Below are 15,472 nucleotides of genomic sequence, written 5' to 3'. Positions count from 1 at the left end.
GCTCAGACCACCCACGTAGCACTCTTCTCATTCTGCTGCTCCCCCAAAGGTCATTGCTGTTCTACAACAGTTCAAGTCAGACATCCAGGATCCCCAGGCCAAAGCATGCCACATCTATCTGTTCACAGGTCTTTTTGTTACAAAGGAGCAAAGGTTGGCCCAGACCAAATGGTGGTGAGGGCTCTGGGAATGCAGGCTCCAGAAACGGTAGGTGCATGGGGCTCAGGAGGCTGCTAGAGATGGGCAAATCCCAGGTGACACCATCAGTACCTGGATGATTCTGGAGACTATCTAAACCACATGGCTGAGACCACGCCCAGCATGACACACATCTACCCTTGCTAAATAAAGGCTGCTGCTGGTCAGGGGTACTGCAGGTCAGCCTCTAGCCCACAAGCTCTTTTCACCCCCTTGTGTTGCAATAAGCCACACAATCTGAGGCTGACTTCAGCCCGGGACTGCAAGGCTTTGCTGCAGCTGTGCTTTATGAAAAGCACTTCAATGCTTTTCAACCTACTGCCTAGGACCTGGGAGGTCCAAGTCAAGTTCCAGAGTAGACAACTGATGCAAGGCCACCAGCCCTAGCCCTTTGCAAGGTTTGCTGCCTCCTGAGCAGGGCTGAGTTGTTAACCAGTTTCTGAAGTCAGAGGGCAATGATTACTCCAAGGTCCCCAGAGAAGTTCCCTCCCCCTCAAGAATGCACATACAAAGACATAGGTGGACAGGAAGTCAATTTACTGGTTCAAATTATGAGGGGGTAGCACAGTGGAAGCCCTCATGAGTTCAGGGCCTGCCACTTGTCCAGAGGGCCACGATTGGGGATATACTTAACCCCACAGCCATCTGAGATGAGCTGCTTTTCAGCCACTATGTCTTCAAACTCATCAGCATTGAACTTGGTGAAGCCCCACTTCTTTGAGATGTGGATCTAGGGGGGCAATGCAAAGAGCTGAGTCAGGAGGCCTGCAGCAAGGTAAGGTGGGAGAAGGGGGCTGCAGCCCCACATACCTTCTGGCGGCCAGGGAACTTGAACTTGGCCCTGCGCAGGGCCTCCATCACATGCTCCTTGTTCTGCAGCTTGGTGTGATGGACATGATCACTTGGCCAATGTGAACCCTGGCCACAGTGCCCTGGGGCTTTCCAAAGGCACCTCACATGGCTGTTTGGAGCCTATATTGGGGCAGTGCAAGGTGAGACACATGAACATACATCTGGAGGGCCTGTCTCCAAGGTCCCTTAGAGCAACCCATACAAGAAACAGGATGCATACACTACTAAGGAACCTGCTGTTTGCAGCCATTGCACACTGGGCCCCCATGAGGAAAGGAACCCAGTTGGCTTAATTGGCTGCAGAGGATCCCAATAACTACTGATACATCCTGCAAGGCACCACTGGGCTTCTCTGCCAGCTCTACCTGCTTGCTGGCAGATGGCTGTCATCAAGCTCAAAGCAAGGAAAACCATTCCCACTACAAGTATTTCCCTTCACCTGTGACTAAGAGGTTGCTAAGACTTACTCATGCTTTCTTGCTTGTATCCACAACAGTCCATAGGAAGGAGTCCTACTGAGTGACCCCTGAAAGTCACTTGCCAGCTGTGTCCTAGCTTTTCTAGTAGTCAGCCATGGTGGCTGAGTCACTGGGGCCACCTCTATGCTCTGACAAATTAATGCAAGCCCAATAATGTAGAGACTCCAAGTTATGGGATAACTGCCTTCAAAAGCCCCAAACCAAGCTCACCTGTGAGCCCCAGCACAGGGCAACATCTTGTTGATGCGGATGACATGGAAGGGATGGAGCCGCACTCAGATATGAAAGACATCTTTGCCACAACTTTTCACCATGTACTTATTGGCACAAACTTGGGCAGCCTCCAGGGCTAGGTAGAGGTGAAGGAAAGCAGCAAAGTGAGAGAAGACAGTAGAGAAACATCCACCATGACCATCTCCATCTCGGGAGAAATGTGTTGGTTGAGTTTTGTGAAAAGGCTCAAACTCTTAATACCAGTGCAGTGCATGCAATGGGGCTGAGGGAGCAGGAGGACAACCGGGGGTAATTCAGAAAATCCGGCCTTACCTTCAGAGGAGAGCTGCTCATATTCATCCAATACCATGTGGCCACAGAGTGGAGACTCATCCACTTTTGACTTCTTCTGCCCCGGGTCAAAGATGCAAATCTTGGCATCTAAAAAAGGATTGGGTAAGTGTGCAGCGGATGTTGCAGACAGATGCTGGGTCAGTAGGGCCAAGCTAGTGCAGCAGCTCTTCCACTACTTACCAGGAACACCTCGGCAGAAGTGGGACTTTGGGTACAGCTTGTTATTACAATACCAGTAACTGCAGGGGAGTGGAAAAACCCAGGTCAGGTGAGGTTCACAGAAATCTCAAACATCAACCCAAACGAGGGAATGCATGTCCACTTCTAAGCTGCTTCCATTCAGGAAAATGAGCTCCAAAGCAACACTTCGCTGCTGCAGCAGAGGGCACCAGAGTAGAAACTAAAAGCCACCTTTTTCTGTTACTTTGTCTTACACTTCCTGGAAAGTAAACACTTTGCAACAAGTTTTCCTAGTTAAAAATGCTCTCTCAGACACTGTACTACAAATTCACTGCGTTATCATTCCACAGCTCAGGTCACCCAACTGAAGACTTTTGGGCACGTGGCACTAAATCCACCTCCGAGCCAAGCAGAAAGGCGTCTGGTGCCTGCCCCCTGTTGGGCACACAGGTGGCTGCACCCGTTTTCCCTGGACTGCCCTTCACCTCCACGAAGGCATGTGGCACGTCGCCTGGAAATAAGACAGGGAATGCACACAAAGGCTCGCTCGAAAATGCGGCGAGCTTGCAGGACAGAGGGAGAGATATGAGGGGAACTTCGTTTCCACACCAACACGGGAATGAAGGAACAGACAATAATACTTAAGACTGAAAAGAACCAGGGGATGTGAGGCAAAACATAGAATCAGTTCCCAAGACAGGCCGCCGCAGGGTGGGGGGGCGCTCCACCAAACAGGTACTTTCAGGGGCCAAAGGTAGTTCTTTACCCACTCTCATTTCCCAGCTGTTAAAGTACATGGATTCAAAACTCACCAACAGGCGGGGCGGCGGCCCATAGTGACACCAGGATCTTCAGTGGCTGCAATGAAAGAGAGAGTCAGAATGGAAGAGGAGAACAAGCCTAAAATCAGGGGTCAGAACCTGCAAAGGCATGGCCAGATACCACAAGCATGCTCACTCACCGTGCCGAAGGAAAAGAGGTGCTCCTAGGTCTGGGCGCAGTGGCTCACGCCTATAATCCTAGCACTTTGGGAGGCCGAGGCAGGTGGATCACGAGGTCAAGAGATCGAGACCATCCTGGTCAACATGGTGAAACCCCATCTCTACTAAAAATACAAAAAATTAGCTGGGCATGGTGGCACGTGCCTGTAATCCCAGCTGCTCAGGAGGCTGAGGCAGGAGAATTGTCTGAACCCAGGAGGCGGAGGTTGCGGTGAGCCAAGATCGCGCCGTTACACTCCAGCCTGGGTAACAAGAGTGAAACTCTGTCTCACACACACACAAGAAAAGAGAGAGACCCTCCAACGCCTGCACATGCTCTATATAGATGGTCTATCTTCGCACGTAAGAACCATAGATTTCTGGCGAAGGTGGCTGGATGCTCTGCCAGACGTCATGACCATAGATGCGAGTGTAGCCTAGCGCATGCACAGAGTAGAGAGGTGGCTGGGTACTGGGGCTGCGGGCGGCCAGCTGACGAATGGGGCTTCGCCACCTGGTCTCGAGAAGCCCGCTTCTGGCTGGCCATCTTGGGCATAGAACTCTTGCCCTAGGCTTTGCTGTTAACTATGATAGATGTATATTTCCAAGAATAGAAAAAAGGAAAGTACCCCTGGGTGGGCCTTCCAGCGATGACGAAAGTATCCCCAAGCTTGTGCAGGCCCTAGATGTGCTCCGTGCCTCTTGCTAGGCTAGAGGACCCAGCAGTGAAGTGCCATACCGGGCCCTAGGCCAGCGTTCCTTTGTCAACCCGGGAGCCCAGAGCAGCAGAGTCGCCCCCCAGACCCATCCCCGACCAGAGGGGCAGGGCTAGGAGCCGTGTCCTGTATCCACATTTCCTGGAGACCCAGGGTTCGCACATTGTCATGGGGAAGAGGCCAAGAAGCCTCTACAAAGATCCATGGCCTTGGAGACCCTGGGGGCATCACTAGGCCCGCTCTGCCCACCCTGACCCGCACTCTCCCGGCCAGCTGCGTCCTGGGCACCACCTCCCGTGAGCTGCTCTCGTTTCGACGACACCCCACCATTCCCACTCCACTGTGCTCTGAGTGCCTCGAGGCGCCTCTGGGGGTCATGGAGGAAGCACGACTGACCCCAGCAGCCCACAGGGTAGCATATAGGAAAAGGTACGCAGAGAGGGAGGGCATCCTGGGGGAAGTGGCATTTGGAGGTGTCTGTCCACCATTCTGCAGGTGGGATAACAATGCCTTCCTGTCCTTTCACAGAAGGACTGGAGGGAATCCTGCTCGAGTGCACCTGTTTTCCAGGATGATATGCCACTTTAATAACTGGCTGCAGGTCCCTTTGAGAAAAGCTTGGAACGATTTCTGGTGTGCACTTGCAGCCACTGTGCAAGGTCCTTCCTCCCTTTCTATCATGCGTCTCTGGATTGCAGCAGTGACTTAGGTGATTGAGTTTGAGGCTGTAACACCACTGGGGCAATACAAGTCAGGGATTGTGGCGGGGTGCAGTGGCTCACACCCATAATCCCAGCACTTTGAGGGGCAGAGGTGGGTGGATCACTTGATCCCAGGATTTTGAGATCAGCCTGCACAGCATAGTGAAAAACTACCTCTACATACATTAAAAATTAAAAATTAGCCCAGCGTGGTGGCACACTCTAATCCCAGCTGCTGAGGTGAAAGGAGCTTGAGCTCAGGAGGTAGAGATTGCAGTGAGCTGAGATCGCACCACTGCACTCCAGCCTGGGTGACAGAGCGAGACTTTCTCAAAAAAGTCATAAATAGCCAAGCTCGGGGGCTCACACCTGTAATCTCAGCACTTTGGGAGGCCAAGGTGGGCAGATCACGAGGTCAAGAGTTCAAGACCAGCCTGACCAACATGGTGAAACTCTGTCTCTACTAAAATGACAAAAATTAGCCAGGTGTGGTGTGGTGAGACTGTTATCCCATCTACTCAGGAGGCTGAGGCAGGAGAATCACTTGAATCCTGGGAGGTGGAGGTTGCAGTTACCTGATCTCATGCCACTACATTCCAGCCTAGGCAACAGAGCAAGACTCTGTCTCAAAAAAAAAAAAGTCATGTATTTGGGTCCCAGACCTAGAACATTCCAGGTTATACCTCAAGCAATGCTGTAGTAGCTTACCACTCTGTTTCATCCCTACAGACACTGCTCAGTCAGCTCTTCCCAGAGATGTCTGTGGGCAAAGGATTCTGACTGAATCTATGTCCATGCTCACCTTTGTGATAGATGTGGCCACTTTGTCTTGGGCAGGCTAGAGTTGTGACATGCTTTCTTCTACACCACGTTTCTGAATTTTAATTTTTTTTGAGATGGAGTCTTGCTCTGTTGCCCAGGCTGGAGTGCAATGGTGTGATCTCCACTCACCAAAACCTCCGCCTCCTGAGTTCAAGAGATTCTCCTGCCTCAGCCTCCAGAGTAGGTGGGATTACAGGTGTGTGCCACCACAACCAGCAAATTTTTTTGTATTTTTAGTAGAGACAAGGTAACACCATGTTGGCCAGTCTTGTCTTTAACCCCTGACCTCGTGATCCACCCACCTTGCCCTCCCAAAGTGCTGGGATTACAGGTGTGAGCCACCACGCCCACCCTTACACCACGGTTCTGTCATCCCCTCAGGGAGTCCCCGTCAGTATAGCCTACAGAGGAGAGCACCACAGATCTTTACAAGGATGCATGTGCTCCTATACTACTGCCTGTCTCAGTGTGTCTGTGAAGACAGCATCTTCTGGATCTTCCCAGAAAACACAGTTGGGGAAAAATTTGCATATGATGAATCTACTCGAACATTAGTCTTTCCTTAAGCCTTTGGATTTCCTCCATTACCTCATACCAGGTCCACCAAACCCATGAACTGCAGGCCACCATTGAGTTCAAGCTTCAGTCACCTAGGCATGTGAAGTATTAGCTACCACCATCTGCATGAACACACATTGAAACTGGAGTCTGTAGTGAGTGTTCACTTGTCAGTGCATCCAGCCCACTGAGACTCGTGGTTCACTCTCTTAGTGTAAATGCCTGATAGTCCACTCCTACACATAATTCCCTAGTGTTCTCATTCTAAATAAAAAAGGCAAATTCTCAAAATTCTTGTTGATGTGCCACCTATTTTTTTTTCTCTTTCTTTCTTTCTTTTTTTTTTTTTTTAGATGGAGTCTTACTCTGTCACCCAGGCTGGAGTGCAATGGCACGATCTTGGTTCACTGTAACCTCTGCCTCCTGGGTTCAAGCAATTCTTCCACCTCAGCATCTTGAGTAGCTAGGATTATAGATGTGTGCCAATGCACCCAGCTAATTTTTGTAGTAGATACAAGAATTCTTTTTTTTTAAATTTTGTTTTGTTTTGTTCTTAAGATAGGGTTTCACCATGCTGGCCAGGTTGGTTTTGAACTCCTGACCTCGTAATCTGCCCGCCTTGACCTCCCAAATTGCTGAGATTATGGGCATGAGCCACCACGCCTGGCAAGACAGGATTTCACCATGTTGGCCAGTCTGGTCTCGAACTCCTGACCTTGTAATCTGCCCACCTCAGCCTCCCAAAGTGCTGGAATTACAGGCATCAGCCACTGCATCCGGCCCTCTTTTTTGTTTGTTTGTTTTTTGAGACAGAGTCTCACTCTGTCGCCTAGGCTGGATTGCAGTGGCATAATCTCAACTCACTGCAAGCTCCGCCTCCTTCAAGCAATTCTGCCTCAGCCTCCCGAGTAGCTGGGATTACAGGTGCACCACCATGCCTGGGTAATTTTGTACTTTTAGTAGAGATGAGGTTTCACCACATTGGCCAGGCTGGTCTGAAACTCCTGACCTCAGGTGATCCACCTGCCTCAGCCTCACAAAGTGCTAGGATTATAGGCGTGAGACACTGCACCCAGCTGCAGCTATTTTCTACTAAGTCACACATTGTGTATCTCCCCTTAGAGTGCAGTGAGATTGGACACTTGTTCTGGGTCTAATGGAGGGTTTTATGTTCTAGTTGGGGAGTGTCTCATGGATGATGAGGGAGTGTCCCCTCCCAAGGTTCCTGCCCAGGTAAAGTTGTGACAGAGTTCTCCAGCAAAGAAACACCAGTCCCCCAGATGTGGAAGGCTGAGGCCCTTTCACCACCAAGGGAGGCTGGGAGACTGGAAGCTTCACCAGTTGCCTAGTCAGTGCTGGCTCATGTGACCTGGACCCCAAGCCACACTTGGCTGGGCTGGTGGGGCTGACAGGCACATAAAATTCTGCCTACAGGGCCATGTGTGGTGGCTCACACCTGTAATCCCAGCACTTTGGGAGGCTGAGGTGGGCAGATCACTTGAGGTTAGGAGTTGGAGAACAGTCTGGCCAACATGATGAAACCCTTTCTCTAACTAAAAATACAAAAAATTAGCTGGGCATGGTGGTGCACTCCTGTAATTCCAGCTACTTGGGAGGCTGAGCCAGGAGAATTGCCTGAACCTGGGAGGCGGAGGTTGCAGTGATCCGACATCACACCACTGCACTCCAGCCTGGGACCACAGAGCAAGTCTCTGTCTCAGAAAAAAAGAAAAACAAGAAATTCCACCAACAGTCTCCTCACTCTCTAGTGGGTGTTAAATGAACTTTCTGTAGCCACTTTGGGCAGAGGGAGGATACAGCCTAAGCCTTGTGCAGAGAATCCAGCCTAAGAAGGTTGTGCAGGCTGGATTCTCTGCACAAGGACACTTTCCTGGGGAGTGAGTGGGCTGACATCCCTCCCATGTCCTTGCCGCCAGCCGCATACCTGCCCAGATGGCAGAGAGCCTCTTGCAGATCCACACACTAGCCTGCATGGGTGGGTGGGGGCCCTGGAGCCCAGACAGGCACCCAAGGAATCTTGCAGCCCTACACGGTGAGAACAGAGGACTGGCAGCGTTCCACCTGTTGGCTCCTCTCTCTCCTGACCTTCCCACTGGAATCCTTCCAATACATGAACCGTTGGCACCAAGAAATTGAAGTGGGTTTATTCCACTGCTACCCTAGCCATCTAGGACTCCGTTGTCTTTTTTTTTTTACTGGGACAGGGTCTTGCTCCATTGCCCAGGCTGGAGTGCAGTGGCATGATCAACACTCACTGCAGCCTGGAACTCCTGGGCTCCAGGGATTCTCCTGCCTCAGCCTCCCAATTGGCTGGGACTACAGGTGCACACCACCATGCCTAATTTTTTTTTCTTTTGTAGAGATGGGGCCTTGTTAGGTTGTCCAGACTGGTCTTGAACTGCTGGAGCCAAGTGATCCTCCTGCCATAATCCTAACCCTAACCCAAAGTACTGGGATTACAGGCAGGAGCCAATGTGCCTGGCCGGACCCCACAGTCTCTTACCTGGACCGGGGTGATGGTCCCACCCAGGCCCTCAGAATTGGGGGGGTGAGCTGTTTGCTTATGGCTCACCCATGAAAAAGAAACTCCCAGAAGGAAGGGACCCTGTCTGGAGCGCTCCACCTCCAGGCCTCAGACTGCAGGTATCCCTTGCCAGCTGAGTTCAGGCCAACAGGGCAAAGTCCATTTCTGCCGCCTGGACTAAGGCCTTGGTCCTCTTGAAAGAAGCAATGCTGAGAAGTGGGCACATCCCGTCACGCCACCAGAGTCCCAGGAAGCCAGGGATGTGGGTGTCAAATGGTCCCGGAGAAGGTGATGGGAAACTTCACGTGGAGAAAAAAAAGCCCAAGAATGAGCGAAGCTGTCTGCAAGGACCCTTGAAGGGAGCCGGCAGGTGCACTAGGTATGGTGAGATGCAAAGCGAGGCTCAGGGCATTGTTCCCCGGAAGGACCAGTGCAGAGGAGACCACAGATGCCTGCACATTTAGCAGGAGTATGGCAGTGCAATCATGGGGGAAAGGCTATGTGTGACAAATGGTATGGAGGAGACTGACAGTGGGAAAGGAGCTGGGCATGGTGGCTCACGCCTGCCATCCCAGCACTTTGGGAGGCTGAGGTGGGCGGATTGATGGAGCTCAGGAGTTGAAGACTAGCCTGGGGAACATGGTGAAACCCCATCTCTAGAAAAAATTTAAAAATTAGCAGGGCGTGGTGGCACCCACCTGTAGTCCTAGTAACCTGGGAGGCTGAGGCAAGAGGATCAATTCAGCTTGGGAGGTTGAGGCTGCAGTGAGCTCACTGCCCCTTTACACTCCAGCCTGGGCCTCTCTCAGAAAAAAACTGGCTGGACGTGGGGGCTCACGCCTGTAATCACAGCACTTTGGGAGGCCTGAGGCGGGTGGATCACTTGAGGTCAGGAGTTCAAGAGCAGCCTGGTCAACGTGTGAAACCCCGTCTCTACCAAAAATACAAAAATCAGCTGGGTGTGGTAGCATGTGCCTGCAGTCCCAGCTACTCTGGAGGATGAGATGGGAGAATTGCTTGAAGCAAGACTCTGACTCAAAAATAAATAAATAAAATTGAACAAACACAAGCCAAATGATACCACGTTTCACAAGGATCTGTAGAAATGGAAGGTCCTCTTTTTTTTTTTGAGACAGAGTTTCGCTCTTGTTACTCAGGCTGGAGTGCAATGGCGTGATATTGGCTCACTGCAACCTCCGCCTCCTGGGTTCAGGCAATTCTCCTGCCTCAGCCTCCTGAATAGCTGGGATTACAGGCACACACCACCATGCCCAGCTAATTTTTTTGTAGACAATTCTGTTGCCTGAGATGGAGTTTTGCTTTTTTTTTTTTGAGAAATGGAAGGTCCTAAGCACCACAGCGCCTTTGGGAGGGAGGGGAACAAGACTAGGAAACTTGGAGAAGGAAACAGCAAAAAGCTACTGTTCTCCCAGCCAATTTTCAGACACCTAAAAAGTTGTTAGTCCAAACGGTGCTGATGAGGCTGTGGGTAAACACGGAGGGTACAGTGTGGGGAAGGGACAGTATCAAAGGTAGGGTCTTTTAGGGAAGCAATCCCCTAGTGTCTATTATAATTTTAAATGCAGGCCACAGAAGGTGGCACACATCTGTAATCCCAGCACTTTGAGAGGCCAAGGTGGGAGGATTGCTTGAGCCCAGGGGTTCAAGACCAGCCTGGGCAACACAGTGAGACCCATCTCTACAAAAAGAAGCTTTCTAAAAGAGCCAGGGGTGGTGGCGCACACATGTGGTCCCAGCTACTCAGGAGGCTGAAGTAGGAAGATCACTTGAGCCCAGGAGGTTGAGGCGGCAGTGAGCGGTGATCTAGCCACTCCACTCCAGTCTGGGACACAGACTGATACCCTGTCTCAAAAAATAATGTATGTACATATATCTGGATCCAGTAATTCCACTCACCGGTAATTATCCGAGAGAGATGGATGCATGTTCAAGGCTGTGTTCATAGTAAATGAAAAATAGGAATAATAATGCTTTAAAAGTACATCAAATCAGGGCCAGGTGCAGTGGTGCACTCCTGTAATCCCAGCTACTCATGAGGCTAAGGCAGGAGAATCCCTTGAACCTCGAATCCCTTGAATCTCGGCAGAGATTACAGTGAGCTGAGATTGTGCCATTGCACTCCATCCAGCCTGGGCAACAAGAGCAAAACTCTGCTCAAAAAAATTTTTTGTTGTTGTTTAAATAAAAGTACATCAGGCTGGGCACTGTGGCTCACGCTTGTAATCTCAGCACTTTGGGAGGCCAAGGTAGGCGGATCACCTGAGGTCAGGAGTTCAAGACCAACATGGAGAAACCACATCTCTACTGACAACACAAAAAAAATTAGCTTGATGTGGTGGCACGTGCCTGTAATCCCAGCTACTCGGGAGGCTGAGGCAGGAGAACTGCTTGAACCTGGGATGCAGAGGTTGCGGTGAGCTGAGATCATGCCATTGCACTCCAGCCTGGGGGACAAGAGCGAGACTTCGTCTCAAAAAAAAAAAAAATCTGGGCACAGTGGTTCATGCCTGTAATCCCAGCACTTTGGGAGGCCGAGGTGAGTGGATCATGACATCAGGAGTTTGAGACCAGCCTGGCCAAGATGGTGAAACCACGTCTCTAATAAAAATACAAAAATTAGCCAGGCGTGGTGGCAGGCACCTGTAATCCCAGCTACTTGGGAGGCTGAAGCAGAGAATTTCTTTAACCCGGGAGGTGGAGGTTGCAGTGAGCCGAGATTGCGCCACTGCATTCCAGCCTGGGTGACAGAGCAAGACTCTGTCTCAAAAAAAAAAAGTCTAATTTATAGGCTGTACATGGTGGCTCATACCTGCAATCCCAGCACTTTGGGAGGCTGAGGCAGGCGCATCACTTGAGGCCAGGAGTTCCAGATCAGCCTGACCAACATGGTGAAACCCCACCTCTACTACAAATAGAAAAATTAGCCAAGTGTGGTGGCACACACCTGTAGTCCCAGCTACTAGGGAGGCTGAGGTGGGAGGATCCCTTGAGCCTGGGAGGCAGAGGTTGTTGCAGTGAGCCGAGATGGTGCCACTGCACAGCAGCCTGGGCAACAGAGTGAGACTCTATCTCAAAAACAAAATAAAAAGTTGAAATTATAAAAAAGCTAAAAAAAAAATAGGAAAGCCACTACAAAATGTGTAGCATAAGGGGTCTTAAACTCTGTAACTATGTGGGTGATTGCACAGAAAAATAGAGTAAATAACTAAACTTTTTTATACATGGGACAACTTGCTTCAAAAAACCTTTTTTGTGTGTTTTTGGTGAGACAGAGTCGTGTTCCGTCACCCAGGCTGGAGTGCAGTGGAGCCATCTCAGCTCACTGCAGCCTCTCCCTCCTGGGTTCAAGTGATTCTCCTGCCTCAGCCTCTTGAGTAGTTGGGATTACCGGTGCGTGCACCACCATGCCCAGCTAATTTTGTATTTTTATTAGAGGCGGGGTTTCACTTTGTTGGTCAGGCTGGTGTCGTACTGACCTCCAACGATCCACCCACCTCGGCCTCCCAAAGTGCTGGGATTATAGGCGTGAGCTACCGAGCCAGGCCTCAGAAACCCTTCAGTGATTTGCCTGAAGAGTCTGGTGTTTTTATTGAGACTACACAAGGCCCTACGCGGCGATAGCGGGTGCCTGGAATCCCAGCACTTTGGGAGGCTGGGGTGTATCACCTGAGCCCGGGAATTCCAGACCAGCTTCGGCGACAAAGCGAGACCCCATCTCTACAAAAACTTTAAAAGTTAGCCGGACGTGGTGGTGGTGTGTGCCTGTAGTCCCAGCTACTTGGAGGGCTGAGGCTAGAGGTGGAGGCCATCGCTGGGGTGGGGAGTTCAAGGCTGTAGTGAGCCCGCATCGTGCCACTGCACTCCAGCCTGGAAGACAGAGTGAGACCCTGCCTCAAAAAAACCCATTGCAAATACAAATACAAATAAAGCTAGACATTCACTTCTGCGTGGACTCGAGCGTTCAAGACGGCGTGGCAACCGATGACAGGAAACCCTGCACGTGCGTGCTCCCAGCTGGCTCCTCCGTAAGGGCCACCAGCCACGGGAAGCGGCAACCTTGTCCCTCATGAGGTAAAGGCTCAGCCTGCTGCTCCATGAGCGTGGACCATTCCCTGGCCATGAGCGGTAAGAACAACGGGCCCCGCCCCAAGGGCTGGGATGGATCTCGCGAGCGGGAGGCGGAGGCGACTCGGCCCACCACAGCGGAGGACAGCGCGTGGCTCCATGGAGATAAAGCTCCGTGGTGACCAACTCGATGAGTCCTGGAGCAGAGCGCTGGCTGCGCTGCACCGCGGGAGGGAGGGGGCGTGCCTACCGCGGGCCCACGGGAGGGAGGGGCCGGTGCCGGGGACAGAAAACTGCGCAAGCGCGGAAATGCCCACGGCTGCGCCCTCCCGCGTGCACCATTGGGAAGCAGGGGCGTCCCTCAAGGGCGAGGGGCGGAAATTCCGTTCAATCTGGGCATGGTCATTGGCGACGACAGGCTAAGAGGAGGCCGGATAGGCGGGGTGGGGAGGAGCTTCCGCTGGGCACCTGGAGGCTGAGAGGAGCGACGGATGCGGAGGCGGCGAGCAAGGCAGCTGTGAGCTCCGGCGGGCGGAGGCAGAGGCTGCCCCGCCCCGCCCCGCCCCGCCCCGCTCCCGCCTTGGCCCGGCCATCCGCACCTGTGGGTCCTCGGGCGGGCCCCGCGGGGCAAGCGCCGAGTCCCTTTCCGGTGCAGGCAGGTGGTCACTGTCCCCCGGGGACTTGGCGGACAGGCGTCCCCCGAGGTCAGGGCCTGGGAAACCCCGTGAGCCGCTCTCGCCTGGGCGCCGCAGACGGGCCGCCCCGCCCTTCCCACTCCCCTGCTTGGAAGGCGCCTCGGGGCGCGTCTGGGGGGTTGTGGGAAAGCAGGGCCGACTCCACCCGCCCACCACGCAATGTCCAGGGAAAGGTGGGCAGAGCGGGCCCAGTCAGGCGTCCTAAGGGAGGTGGCGTCTGGAGGTGTCTGTGCACCATTCCGCGGGTGGCGCAGAGGGGTAATAAAGACTTCCCTGTCCCTTGATAGCCGTGGCCGCCGGGGAGGGAATCCTGCTCTGCTGCGGGCGGCTGTGGGCTGGGGCGCTTCCCGCCAGACTGGCTCCTCGGGGAGGTGGGGAAGGCGAGCCCCGCAGAAAAGGTGGTGGCTTCCCTCGACGGAGCCATCCCTCTGGCCGGTCTTCCCGCGAGAGGGTTCCTCAGAACACCCGCAGGGCCGGTTCCGGCACCCACGGGACTTCGGGGCCCCGCCCAGGGTTTCCGGGAAAGCCCCGCGTTGCCCACCATCCTTCCCGAGACTGGAGGGTTCCCAGCTGCTGGTGATGCTGCCCAGGCGGCTCCCCCCAGGGCCACCACCCACCTGGGAGCTGGCCGCTGGGTTTGGCCCGTCTGTTCTGGTTCCTCTTGGCTAGGCTCCAAGGCCTGGCCTGACTTCCTGTCTCCGCGGCGGCTCTGGCAACCCTGCTGGGTGTCTTTGCCCCGAGGGGATTGCATCCTGGTGGAGAAGATACTTCCCTCCCTCTCCCTTCCTCTCCTCCACCCCCTTTGGCTCCCTTGTCCTTGCATGCTGCCTTGTCCACTCGTGTGTCTGGCTCTGTGTGTGTGTGTGTGACCGACGGGAGCCCTTAGTCACCTTTTGCTACTATTTTTTTCCCCATGTTATCACTTGTCTCTTGACTGTGTGGTTTGTGGGTTGTGCTTGGTCAGATAGGGGATTTTAGTTTTCGTGTCATCTGAAGCTCCAGGCTTTCCTGATGGCTTCTGGGGATTCTTGTCCGTTTGTTTCCTTCTGGCCCACACCGCGTCTTGCCCCCTGGATGCTGGGCACCAGTTCTGACTGCTGGGTAACAGGTGACCCCACGTTTTGGTCCTTCCCCACCTGGTGCTCCTCATGCCCCAGGGTTCTGAGGGACCCACTCTGGAAGGGCTCTCCGGGAGCCAGGGACTATGGCCCAGGGTCCCTCTCAGGCTGCGGTGAAGGTGTGCACTGGGGCCCATCCATCCTATCTGACTGAGTGAAGAGGCTGTGGCAGGAGGCCTCAGTTCCTTCCTCCACCCCCCCCCCCCCCCCCCCCCGCCTCCCCATAGGGCTGCCGGACTTCCTGCAGACCTGCAATCCAATCAAACCAGCAGGAGAGGGTGCCCCAGACCTGGCCACAGTCTGTGTACGACCTGGTATCCTAAGTGACTCACCTCACCTCTCCTCTGGTTTTCAGTGGTCTCACAGGTCCACCCTGGAGTGTGCTGGAGAGGGTGCTAGGTTCAGGGTGGAGGCTGTTCCTGCGTGCTGTGAGTCAGAAGCGCCCTTGCACGTGTAGACCTGTGTTGGCTGCTGGAGGCCTCAAGAGGGAGGGCCACCTCAAGAGCGTGTCCTTGGTGTCAGCAGGAGCAGCAGGCCACCTCCTGGGGCTGACACTGGCCAGGGCCTGCATTTCTGAGGGCGGAGCGTGTTTTGACATCCTGAAAGAGTTGCAACACCCATCACATAGAACCCCAAGAAAGGAGACCCTGCCACAGATATCCCGTGTGTCCCACAGGGTCTGTGCTATGTGCTCTCTGGCCCTTCATGGAAGTCTTTCCAGCCCTGGTCCAGGAGTCCCGGTCCTACATCCCCAGGAGCCAGTGGGAGGCCCGTTCTGGTCACCGCAGCTCCTTCTGCATGGTGTAAGTGCCCCACGCCAGCCTGGGTGGCAGGATGTGCCCCGTACCTCCAATGCCCTCCCCCCCAGGGGCTCATTCCTGCCCCCACCCCCTCTCTGCTCCAGGTGGGGCATCCTCGCTCTGCAGACAGAGGAGGCCTTTCCTTCCCCCATGCAGCCCTGAAGGGGAGGGGCTG

General features: G+C 53.5%; 1 non-coding gene and 1 pseudogene across 2 annotated transcripts; both read right to left on the bottom strand.

Annotated features, from left to right (window-relative positions):
- Nucleotides 1–688: 688 nt before the first annotated feature.
- Nucleotides 689–15,457, bottom strand: LOC100404424 (large ribosomal subunit protein uL16-like; annotated as a pseudogene). The gene is made up of 9 exons (XR_013520427.1): nt 15,386–15,457; nt 14,830–15,096; nt 3,238–3,378; nt 3,089–3,134; nt 2,277–2,335; nt 2,076–2,183; nt 1,740–1,878; nt 1,009–1,170; nt 689–928 (listed from the first exon to the last, which is right to left on the bottom strand). The product of XR_013520427.1 is annotated as a large ribosomal subunit protein uL16-like (transcript).
- LOC118143456 (small nucleolar RNA SNORA70) lies at nt 1,219–1,353 on the bottom strand. Its single transcript, XR_004727668.1, has one exon. It is a non-coding gene; the product is annotated as a small nucleolar RNA SNORA70 (small nucleolar RNA).
- Nucleotides 15,458–15,472: the final 15 nt, after the last annotated feature.

The sequence above is a fragment of the Callithrix jacchus genome, chromosome 7 (assembly GCF_049354715.1).
Source record: "Callithrix jacchus isolate 240 chromosome 7, calJac240_pri, whole genome shotgun sequence".
NCBI classification, from domain to species: Eukaryota; Metazoa; Chordata; class Mammalia; order Primates; family Cebidae; genus Callithrix; species Callithrix jacchus.
The sequence above is the reverse complement of the archived record's forward strand: the minus strand, read 5'-3'. Positions and strand labels throughout refer to the sequence as shown.